This window comes from Centruroides sculpturatus, unplaced genomic scaffold, assembly GCF_000671375.1.
Source record: "Centruroides sculpturatus isolate CEXI.00-Female unplaced genomic scaffold, Cexi_2.0 scaffold1392, whole genome shotgun sequence".
NCBI lineage: Eukaryota > Metazoa > Arthropoda > Arachnida > Scorpiones > Buthidae > Centruroides > Centruroides sculpturatus.
In genome coordinates, this window is record NW_019385560.1 from 47,678 (window position 1) to 55,581 (window position 7,904).

General features: G+C 28.8%; 1 protein-coding gene across 1 annotated transcript in view; it reads right to left on the reverse strand.

The window, feature by feature from the left end:
• LOC111640142 (dedicator of cytokinesis protein 3-like) overlaps positions 1-7,904 on the reverse strand; it is a 54,285-nt gene extending 46,381 nt beyond the window's left edge. The window contains exon 1 of the mRNA XM_023386138.1: positions 7,516-7,904. The gene's annotated coding sequence lies outside the window, so the exon portion shown is untranslated. The remainder of the gene's footprint in view (positions 1-7,515) is intronic.

Sequence of the window (7,904 nt, forward strand, 5' to 3'; positions counted from 1 at the left end):
TATATATATATGTATTGACCTGTTTCCCCAATCTATTTTTGTTACAATATGGGCTTTTAATTCTCTTATTTGATCTTGAGTGAGAGTTCCAGTTATTAACTGTCTTCTCCATTCTATTAGATCTCTCATCACAGTCTGCAAACGTAAAAATACAGCTGTCTCTCTGTACTAAATATAAACAATATATAAAAGCATTATTAATAATTTTTTTTCATTTTTATTAAAGAATATAATTTAAATAATTAAATTAAAATTTAATACAAATATAAATGTTAATCATTTTAATATTAATTCAATATAAAACAGAGTTACACTAATCTTTAGTATAGGTATCTTCTGATTTACCTAATAATTCAGAATTTTATGAAATATTCTTTAATTTAAAATCAAAAAATTTAACACTAAAGTAGAATGGTTCCTACTAGGAAAAACCAAATGCTTCAAAGTAAATAATCAGTCTCAACATTCCACCAAATGATCAAACTAATATGGCAAAATTTAAAATAATTACCTAAAAACATTATATTTTCAATGTAAATGTAATGTTTGTAAAAATTTGTAATTTATAAATATTCAAAAGAAATCAAAGCTTTGTCATTTTTCATGTCTTACAGTGCTTTGGTAACTTCATCTGCTTCTATAGCAAGAATATCCCAAATATTATTATTTAGAGGTTGCTGATTTGTTTCATTGCTTCAACTATAGAGATCTTGATTGAATTTAGCAGTGTTCTAAAATCTCTTCTCTATTTGCTATGATGCTCTCTCTCTTCATCATTCAATTTTCATCAAAATGTTCAAAAATATTACATTTGTATTATGCATTATATATCAAATTGAATTTATATTACTGAATCATAATAAAGTTTCTAATGTTATAAATATTATCAAATATGAGCATCCTTTGAAAAAAAGTCTCAAATTAAAATTATATATGTAATAAATAAAATCATTTGTTAAGTAATATATATCTCTCTTTCCTTTAAATATAAATACAGATAAAAGAAATTGTAAATTTTTGTTTATCTTCTTTAATAAAACTTATATAGTTACAAATAAAAAATAATCATACTCTATTGCTAGAATTATTTTAATAAATAAAATAAGTAGCACTTCTTACCACATAAAGTTTCTTCCATATTGCATGCCATTCTCTTAGAACACATGCTACTTCTAGCACAGTTGAATCTTCAACAGGTGTTACGGTTTCTGATAATCTTAAAAAATTGTATATATTAGTAATAAACTTAAAAATCTTAGTATATGTTTTATTAAATATTATATAACTGTCATAAAATATTGTTTTATCAAATATAATTGTCATAAAAAAATTTCACAAATATCTCTTCAATTCAGAACAACTGAATATATTGTAATATTATGCAAAATTGTATTTTCTTTTTGGTATATAAAAATAAATTGGACATAATAACTATTTTTTTTTATAAGTATCAGTTTTTTTAATACTTTCTGAAAACTAACATTTCCTTACTTTAAAGTTTACTCACTAACTTTTTAACAATGTAATCAATAAATACAATTAAGATTCTTTACGAATAATTATTATTTACATCCATTAGTTTTCAATAAATTAAAAAACACCATAAACATGCATAAAAGTTAATTCTAATTAATGTCATAAAATTTAAATTCCTCAAAATTAAATTGCAATTTAGTTTAATTAAACTAATGCTGTTGCAAAGCAATATACAGGATGTTTCAAAAAGAATCATCTGATTTAAAATGATAATATTATGAAAAGTAATGAAGATACACAATTAAGATTAATTTTATATTAAAGAGCTAATCTTCAAGTTTTTTTTTTACATACTAAATTATAGGTGCTCTATATGCCCCCCTTTGGATGCATGACGTATGTCCAAACGGAAGTGAAGTTCATCCCAAATTTTTGCGAGCATGTCTTGATCCACTGCTGCCACTGTGGTCTTATGCAGTTTCACAGTTCAACCATTGTAGCTAGAAGAGGAGGCATATAAATGAAGTAGTTTATAAACCCCTAGAAGAAAAAAAATCGTAAACAGCGAGGTCCAGTGACCTAAGAGGCCAGTTATGTAAAGCTGACTCATTAGGTCCCATATGGTCGATCCATTGTTGGGGAATCTGTGTATTCAAAAATTCTCGAATTTCCAGACACCAGTGTGGTGATGCCCCATCCTGCTGGAAAATGAAGTCATCTGAATCAGTCTTTAACTGTGAGAATAACAAGTTTCTGTTGTCTAGTCGCCATCTTGAAAATATGGCAGTGACAGATGAACGAAGCATGCAGGTACTGCTAATTGACAACCATGTAAAACTCGAGAATTTCCTCTTTCTAACAGTATATCATCCAATCAAATTGGATTAAAAGCTAAATAGTTATGATTTTTTTTTTAAATTGGATGATTCTTTTTGAAACCCCCTGTATTTAATTTTTCTACTAAAACCTCAATTAACATTTCGGATTTAATTAACAGACAAACTTTCCAGTCTGTACATCATACATGAAAATTAACAGCATGTTAATTTTATAATTCTTTTCATATGTAATTAAATTAACAGGTTATTTTTTCAAATCCAAGCATCACTGCTCCTAATTAGTAAATAGAATTAAAAATAATTTTCAAATTTAAACTAGATAAACTTAATAGTAAGTAAAAATCTCCAACAATCTTGAAATTAGTCCACAGTCATCAAAATTATCAGCTTTCTAATGTTTTCAATCTACTCCAAAATTGACAAATTAATCAGATAAACTAACTAATTTGTCAATTTTTTAACACATGAATTTGGAAAAACTACTTTATTATACAATGGACTTTTGACTTTAATGAACACCACCTTGTCTGAATTAGTCCATTAAACCAAGGTTTTACTGTATTATGCTAAACAGATAACACTTTTAAGATTTGTTTTTACTGTCACAACTAGATTTTAAAAATAAGTTACAAATAATTCAAAAAAGAACTCACTCAGTTTTTTGATAATAAATAGATGATATTTTTAATAATAATTGACAAAAGTGTTAATTGATAATAATTTATTAAAATATTAAACATTTCTATTAACTTAAACCAGTTATTTATNCTATAGACAAATTACTTTGTATCTAATTATTAACTTATCGAAAAACCAAATGCTTCAAAGTAAATAATCAGTCTCAACATTCCACCAAATGATCAAACTAATATGGCAAAATTTAAAATAATTACCTAAAAACATTATATTTTCAATGTAAATGTAATGTTTGTAAAAATTTGTAATTTATAAATATTCAAAAGAAATCAAAGCTTTGTCATTTTTCATGTCTTACAGTGCTTTGGTAACTTCATCTGCTTCTATAGCAAGAATATCCCAAATATTATTATTTAGAGGTTGCTGATTTGTTTCATTGCTTCAACTATAGAGATCTTGATTGAATTTAGCAGTGTTCTAAAATCTCTTCTCTATTTGCTATGATGCTCTCTCTCTTCATCATTCAATTTTCATCAAAATGTTCAAAAATATTACATTTGTATTATGCATTATATATCAAATTGAATTTATATTACTGAATCATAATAAAGTTTCTAATGTTATAAATATTATCAAATATGAGNTCAGCAGCGTTCGGATTTATTCGAATTTTTTCGTTTGATGTTCGATCCAGCTATAACTGAAGAAGAGCCCAGAATGGGTTAAGAAAACATTCGTATTGGAAAGATTAATTTCTATACACATCGGTTAAAGGTTCAAGTAGGTCTTATTTATTTTACACAACCCGGTGTGCAGTGGCTGTTTTATATTTATCAATAGTCTTTGTTAGTAAATCTTCTTCCGGTTTGAAAAAGTCTTTTATTGTAACATACTTCGAGATATCAGTAGTATTCTTGGAATGTTCCTCAATTAAGTATTCCTCTCCTGACATTTCGCTTGTCTGAGTATTTTCTTCTATATTTCTTGTATGCTCTCTACGTGGTCTCCCTCGTCCCCTTTTTTGCATAACTGCTTGACTTGGTATTGGAGGAGATCGAGGAAAAGGTCCGGGATTTAACTCAATGCCAGCAATCATTAATAGAATAAAAATTATTATTTGAGTTAATGAAACATTTAAACTACTTATTTCAGTTCTACACTTAATATTCTGTTGTAAAAATTCCATGATTAACATCGCCACAACAGCTCAGCAAAAAAATCACCAACACCTTCGCAAGCTAGACACGCCCCCCCAATATATTACTATTAAATTTCAATTGAAGTTTATTGAAAAGGAATCACAATTTATTCATTTCAATGTTCTGGAATACAAACTCTTAATGATGTACTTTTATTGTAGCCTACAATGAAAGATCAGTCAAATTTTGAAACAAGTCCAACATTTTACAATAGAACTTTCACAACAAGATCTAAGTTTGCCACACCATGTGCAGTCAAACTTTAGAATAAAGAAAATCATATTGATTCTGTAAACAAAAATTTTTTCTGTTCCCAAACCATATAATTTCATATACAGTCATTTTTCCACGCAAATGTTGAACTGCCCACAAATGTGCTCCTTCTATATACACTCATGTTTGTAAAAATTGTACCACCATGAAAGACTCATGAAAATAAACTGAAACTTACAGGAAATGAAAAGCAGAGTATAACATGCAAATGATGAGAATATCAGAGTAAAAGTGCATGAGTGAGCTGAGAAGCACCATCTGAACAGTCATGTTAGCTGTATAGAGGGTAGTAGTGAAAAGTTGGAAGTAGTGTATTGTTGTCTGCCACTGGTAAATGTTTCATGGGAAGTCACTATGCCTCATCAACAACAAAGAGCATCATATGAGCAGGTTACAGAGTTTGAACAGGGGCAAATGTGTGGCCTGCATAAAGGGGAATTTTCTTATCACAAAATTGCAGATTGTATGGGAAGTAATGCCACAACAGTGATGCAAGTGTGGAAGCAGTGGGTTAAAGAGTACCAGACAAGTCACACATCTGGCAGTGGATGAAATGTTACGTCAGCATGGGATGACACACACCTCATCACATGACAATTGCAGATTGTACAGCTTTATTTTGACAGTTGGCACAAAATTGGAGCACTGCTACAGGTGTGCCATTGTCTGCATCCACAATTCATTGATGTCTGCTGCATCATGGATTGCATTCCTTTGTACAGCATTTCCCTGACCCAAAACCATCAACTACAATGTGCTCATCAACACAGCCACTGATGTGCTGATTGACAACTAATCATCTTTTATGATGAATTACTCATCAATTTAGAATACAACAATGGCCAAGTATGTGTTAAACACTATAGAGGTGAATGCCATCTTCTATGGTGCATTATTCAGTATCATACTGGGCAATCGCAAGGCGTGACAGTCTAGAGTGCTATTGGATATCAGGCACAGAATTGTGAGTACTCTCAATAGCAACCATTACATTGGGGAAGTTGTGGAGCCTGAAGTCATACTCTTCTTTCAATTCATTCCTAGAGCTGTATTTCAACAGAACAATGCCTGTCCACATGTTGTTAGGAATGATCTAGACCAGGGATGGCAAACCTATGGCACACATGCCCAAAGAGATGCACGTAAGGAGAAATCATCTGGCACGTAATGTATCATACAATTTCTGTCTTTTTCAATCATCTTTTCAGTTTATCATCTGATCATCCTTTTTTCAATCAGCTTTTTTACATTTATTATAATTAAAGCGTATTCATTTAATTTCTTTAAATATCGTTATTCGAAGTCTGAAACTTTGGCATGCATAAACATCTTTAAAGCTAAGTATGCTTACAATATGGCACGCAAACACAAAAAGGTTTGCCATCCCTGATCTAGAATACTTTTCAGCACAACAGATATCACTTCTTTATTGGCCTGCTCATTCACCAGACATATAGCCTTTTGAACATGTCTGGGATTTCGTGGGTTGAAAACTCACTGGTGATACTCGTCCCACAGCCAATATGAATGAACTTTGGGTTCAGACAAAAGAAATCTGGAATGCTATTCCTCAGGTAGACATTCAAAACCTGTTTGATTTGATATCATGACATGTAAAAGTTTTATTGCAGCAAGTGGTGGATTCACCAAATACTGATTTTTAGCAGGTAATATTGTTTGATTGCTCTGTAAATGTAATTGTTTCTTTGTATAACTACAGGTTACATGCAGAATAAGTTTTATTTATTTCTGATGATTCCTTCATGGTGTTGCAATTTTTATAAACATGAGTGAATATAAGTTTCCAATCATAAATATGAATAATGAATATAGTAGAAGTTTGTTAATCCAGCACCTATGAGACCAGTGGTACCAGATTATTGAAAATGCCAGATTATTGAACATTTTTGTATTTTTACAAAATTCAATAATATGCAATCTGAACATTGCATAAATTGCTGTATACATTACATTTTATATCAATAATCACTGCTATGCTTCTGATTTGTTTATGCAAATTCTTTAATCAATCTGAAGATAATGCTATCTATGATTATACTGTATTAAGATTGATTGGAAACTTACAAAAACATTAATTAACACATTACTTCATAAAATCAACATTTACAATGATTCATGAACTATATACACATGGTTCACAAAAGCTATCCTTACTCTGAATATATGAAACCTGTTTTTAGATGCATAACAAAATTAGTCATTTTTCTTCATTCTATGATCAACTTCCAAACATGTTGCAACTTGAACAGCTAAACCTTTGCCTTGAGTTCCACCAAGAATCTTTAGTAATACCATGTTTACAAACAAATTCTGATTCTTAAAATACTGGCATAACAGATTATCAAACAAATCTGAATTATTTGCTGCCTTTCAGATTGTACCAATTATTGAATATTCCAGACTATTAGGTGTCATACTAATGAACTTCTACTGTATATCAATTCTGAAAGCTTAAATTTCAGTGGAGTTTAGCATCTTGAATAACAGGATTTTTAAACCTACTTTCTCATCTAACTACATATATTATATATATATATTACTAGGAGACACATCTTTAAGCAGTGGAAATTCTTTAATATCTTAATGTTTTTAGCTAACTTTACTAATCATAATCCGGCTTCAAATTCAAATTTAAATAGAAAAAAAAAATACAATGCTCAATGAAAGTAATTTACCAATTACTTTAAAATGTACAGAAAAAAATGCACTACTTTAAAATATTAAAAATTAATCCAAAATTAAAACTATAAAAAAAGTTAAAAAAAAATTACTAAGTAATTTCAAGTTGGTAATCACATACTTCCAAGCATTTTCCAAAAGTTCCACATCTCTGTATTTAATACACTTCTCTTTGATTTTTTTACTACAAAATTTTGAACATTTCATGTATTTATGATTTTGTAAAGAAATTTGTTTAACAAAATTGATCTCATTCCACCTTACAGAAATGTTATTTTGCATTGCAAGAAGGCTAGCATACAACAGTACTAATATATACATATATACATTATTAATCTATTATATACATTATATATATATATTAAACAAATAATTTCTTCAAATATACTTACAACATGATATAATTCTACAGGACTTAAAACATCTGGATCAACCACTTCACTATTAACTCTTGGCACCAGATCCAAACCAAGCTGCCTGTAATATTATATAATTATTGTTAAGAAAAAAAAAATTGAATACATTGTTTTCATTTAATGAATAGAATGTCAGCATATTATCAAAGCCTTCAAACAAATCAATGATTCAATTCTTATAGACTTTTTGTTTTAAAGTTCAATATTTCTATAATTTTTCACATTTAAATGCAATTTTCTTTCCAAACTTTTCTATCAAAATTTTCCATGTTAGCTGTCACACACTTAATTTGAATGCAAATGTAAATTAAATATTCCAAAATATAAAATGTTAAAAATATCTTTTAAAATTATAATTTAATTAC